Below are 5,000 nucleotides of genomic sequence, written 5' to 3' on the forward strand. Positions count from 1 at the left end.
GCGGCGCCGAGTGCCAGGCGGCGGCGCATCCTCAACGCACACAGTCCTCAATCAGACCAGCACACTGCAGATGTCCACCGCGCTTCGCACCGGGCTCGGCTGAACCAACTTTGGCCGCCAGGCGCCGCGTGCAGGGTGCGCCGCAGCGTAGCTGCGCCGCCTGCCGGGCCCGTCGGCTGGCGCTCCTGCCACTCGGCGCCCCCCACCAGCCGCCTGTTGCGCGTGCGCCCACGCAGCGCGCGGCCAACACGCCGGGCGGCCCCCCTTCACCGGCCGGGAACAGTCCCACCAAGCCACCGCCGCGTATCGCTTCATACCCACATGGGCCTAGTCACGCGTGTGGATGTGGCGGGTACCGCTGAAACAACCGGTTAATAGCTGTACCGATCGTCGCCATCACAGATTCACCTCCAGCGTGAACAACCGCTCAACAACGGATTTCCAGTTCATTTGCGTATCTTGGGCAGTAAACGTAGATGTCCACCTACATTTGCGAATTCAACAATTCTTGCATGCCAGGATGTCATGTGTCACGACACGCTACATCAGACCACATACACACTGCGACATGTGCAGAAGAGAACACGTGGAAGGTGGCCCGCGCACGTATGCGATGTACCTTCCGCGATCCACTGTCAACCGGCATCTGCGGCATGTCCCAGATATGGAACGCGGTCCACCAGGGTAGCACTTTGTGTGAGGCAATACGACAAAGTCGGAATACACGCGTCACTACATCAGACGGCTCACGCTGACCTGACCTGACCTGACTCACCGCACCACCACCCCCAGCGACCCAGGGTGACATACAATGCGTTCGTACGTTCCTCCCACACGCCTCTACGGCGTACCACAGTGCAACCTAGCTGTTATTGGGAGACGAGACAAGTAGCATCAAGCACAACATATGGAAATTGAGATTCGACACCGTTGGGCACAGCCAGCGTACGGTCACACGTATCACACTACTTCACTCTGTACGTAACGACCGATGATCGGTACAGCGTGTGGGTTACGCGTACGACATCAGCGGACAATGGACACAGACCATACCACGACGTACACTGAGGGCGTCGACATCTGAATGCAACTGAACAGCTGCGAGGCTCATTTAACACTCAAACGCCAGACCGACCAGCTTGAGAGGACAGAGACACAAAGAGGGGGACAGAGGGGGACAGAGGGGGGGGAGGGGGGGGTCGGCGATATAGTCCTATTGCAGTACAATTGACAGTGGATAGCAGGAATATGTGGAAAGTAAGCAACACTCGCAAGACATCTACATGAGGATAACAACGACACCAGAGATTCCGAGCAGTGAACTATGTTAGGCAAAGGGACAACGTGGGTTAGGTTAAGGGACAACGTGGGTTAGGTTAAGGGACAACGTGGGTTAGGTTAAGGGACAACGTGGGTTAGGTTAAGGGACAACGTGGGTTAGGTTAAGGGACAACGTGGGTTAGGTTAAGGGACAACGTGGGTTAGGTTAAGGGACAACGTGGGTTAGGTTAAGGGACAACGTGGGTTAGGTTAAGGGACAACGTGGGTTAGGTTAAGGGACAACGTGGGTTAGGTTAAGGGACAACGTGGGTTAGGTTAAGGGACAACGTGGGTTAGGTTAAGGGACAACGTGGGTTAGGTTAAGGGACAACGTGGGTTAGGTTAAGGGACAACGTGGGTTAGGTTAAGGGACAACGTGGGTTAGGTTAAGGGACAACGTGGGTTAGGTTAAGGGACAACGTGGGTTAGGTTAAGGGACAACGTGGGTTAGGTTAAGGGACAACGTGGGTTAGGTTAAGGGACAACGTGGGTTAGGTTAAGGGACAACGTGGGTTAGGTTAAGGGACAACGTGGGTTAGGTTAAGGGACAACGTGGGTTAGGTTAAGGGACAACGTCGGTTAGGTTAAGGGACAACGTCGGTTAGGTTAAGGGACAACGTCGGTTAGGTTAAGGGACAACGTCGGTTAGGTTAAGGGACAACGTCGGTTAGGTTAAGGGACAACGTCGGTTAGGTTAAGGGACAACGTCGGTTAGGTTAAGGGACAACGTGGGTTAGGTTAAGGGACAACGTGGGTTAGGTTAAGGGACAACTTGAGTTAGGTTAAGGGACAACTTGAGTTAGGTTAAGGGACAAATTGAGTTAGGTTAAGGGACAAATTGAGTTAGGTTAAGGGACAAATTGAGTTAGGTTAAGGGACAAATTGAGTTAGGTTAAGGGACAACTTGAGTTAGGTTAAGGGACAACTTGAGTTAGGTTAAGGGACAAATTGAGTTAGGTTAAGGGACAAATTGAGTTAGGTTAAGGGACAAATTGAGTTAGGTTAAGGGACAACTTGAGTTAGGTTAAGGGACAACTTGAGTTAGGTTAAGGGACAACTTGAGTTAGGTTAAGGGACAACTTGAGTTAGGTTAAGGGACAACTTGAGTTAGGTTAAGGGACAACTTGAGTTAGGTTAAGGGACAACTTGAGTTAGGTTAAGGGACAACTTGAGTTAGGTTAAGGGACAACTTGAGTTAGGTTAAGGGACAACTTGAGTTAGGTTAAGGGACAACTTGAGTTAGGTTAAGGGACAACTTGAGTTAGGTTAAGGGACAACTTGAGTTAGGTTAAGGGACAACTTCAGTTAGGTTAAGGGACAACTTGAGTTAGGTTAAGGGACAACTTGAGTTAGGTTAAGGGACAACTTGAGTTAGGTTAAGGGACAACTTGAGTTAGGTTAAGGGACAACTTGAGTTAGGTTAAGGGACAACTTGAGTTAGGTTAAGGGACAACTTGAGTTAGGTTAAGGGACAACTTGAGTTAGGTTAAGGGACAACGTGGGTTAGGTTAAGGGACAAATTGAGTTAGGTTAAGGGACAACTTGAGTTAGGTTAAGGGACAACTTGAGTTAGGTTAAGGGACAACTTGAGTTAGGTTAAGGGACAACTTGAGTTAGGTTAAGGGACAACTTGAGTTAGGTTAAGGGACAACTTGAGTTAGGTTAAGGGACAACTTGAGTTAGGTTAAGGGACAACTTGAGTTAGGTTAAGGGACAACTTGAGTTAGGTTAAGGGACAACTTGAGTTAGGTTAAGGGACAACTTGAGTTAGGTTAAGGGACAACTTGAGTTAGGTTAAGGGACAACTTGAGTTAGGTTAAGGGACAACTTGAGTTAGGTTAAGGGACAACTTGAGTTAGGTTAAGGGACAACTTGAGTTAGGTTAAGGGACAACTTGAGTTAGGTTAAGGGACAACTTGAGTTAGGTTAAGGGACAACTTGAGTTAGGTTAAGGGACAACTTGAGTTAGGTTAAGGGACAACTTGAGTTAGGTTAAGGGACAAATTGAGTTAGGTTAAGGGACAAATTGAGTTAGGTTAAGGGACAAATTGAGTTAGGTTAAGGGACAAATTGAGTTAGGTTAAGGGACAAATTGAGTTAGGTTAAGGGACAAATTGAGTTAGGTTAAGGGACAAATTGAGTTAGGTTAAGGGACAAATTGAGTTAGGTTAAGGGACAAATTGAGTTAGGTTAAGGGACAAATTGAGTTAGGTTAAGGGACAAATTGAGTTAGGTTAAGGGACAAATTGAGTTAGGTTAAGGGACAAATTGAGTTAGGTTAAGCGATAATCTGGTACAGCCACAGTTAGGTTAAGCGATAATCTGGTACAGCCACAGTTAGGTTAAGCGATAATCTGGTACAGCCACAGTTAGGTTAAGCGATAATCTGGTACAGCCACAGTTAGGTTAAGCGATAATCTGGTACAGCCACAGTTAGGTTAAGCGATAAACTGGTACAGCCACAGTTAGGTTAAGCGATAAACTGGTACAGCCACAGTTAGGTTAAGCGATAAACTGGTACAGCCACAGTTAGGTTAAGCGATAAACTGGTACAGCCACAGTTAGGTTAAGCGATAAACTGGTACAGCCACAGTTAGGTTAAGCGATAAACTGGTACAGCCACAGTTAGGTTAAGCGATAAACTGGTACAGCCACAGTTAGGTTAAGCGATAAACTGGTACAGCCACAGTTAGGTTAAGCGATAAACTGGTACAGCCACAGTTAGGTTAAGCGATAAACTGGTACAGCCACAGTTAGGTTAAGCGATAATCTGGTACAGCCACAGTTAGGTTAAGCGATAATCTGGTACAGCCACAGTTAGGTTAAGCGATAAACTGGTACAGCCACAGTTAGGTTAAGCGATAAACTGGTACAGCCACAGTTAGGTTAAGCGATAATCTGGTACAGCCACAGTTAGGTTAAGCGATAATCTGGTACAGCCACAGTTAGGTTAAGCGATAAACTGGTACAGCCACAGTTAGGTTAAGCGATAAACTGGTACAGCCACAGTTAGGTTAAGCGATAAACTGGTACAGCCACAGTTAGGTTAAGCGATAAACTGGTACAGCCACAGTTAGGTTAAGCGATAAACTGGTACAGCCACAGTTAGGTTAAGCGATAAACTGGTACAGCCACAGTTAGGTTAAGCGATAAACTGGTACAGCCACAGTTAGGTTAAGCGATAAACTGGTACAGCCACAGTTAGGTTAAGCGATAAACTGGTACAGCCACAGTTAGGTTAAGCGATAAACTGGTACAGCCACAGTTAGGTTAAGCGATAAACTGGTACAGCCACAGTTAGGTTAAGCGATAAACTGGTACAGCCACAGTTAGGTTAAGCGATAAACTGGTACAGCCACAGTTAGGTTAAGCGATAAACTGGTACAGCCACAGTTAGGTTAAGCGATAAACTGGTACAGCCACAGTTAGGTTAAGCGATAAACTGGTACAGCCACAGTTAGGTTAAGCGATAAACTGGTACAGCCACAGTTAGGTTAAGCGATAAACTGGTACAGCCACAGTTAGGTTAAGCGATAAACTGGTACAGCCACAGTTAGGTTAAGCGATAAACTGGTACAGCCACAGTTAGGTTAAGCGATAAACTGGTACAGCCACAGTTAGGTTAAGCGATAAAGTTGGTTAAATTTGGTATTGTGTGGGAAGGGGGCAGAGAGAGAGGG

The sequence above is a fragment of the Schistocerca gregaria genome, unplaced genomic scaffold (genome assembly GCF_023897955.1).
Source record: "Schistocerca gregaria isolate iqSchGreg1 unplaced genomic scaffold, iqSchGreg1.2 ptg001044l, whole genome shotgun sequence".
Taxonomy (NCBI): Eukaryota; Metazoa; Arthropoda; class Insecta; order Orthoptera; family Acrididae; genus Schistocerca; species Schistocerca gregaria.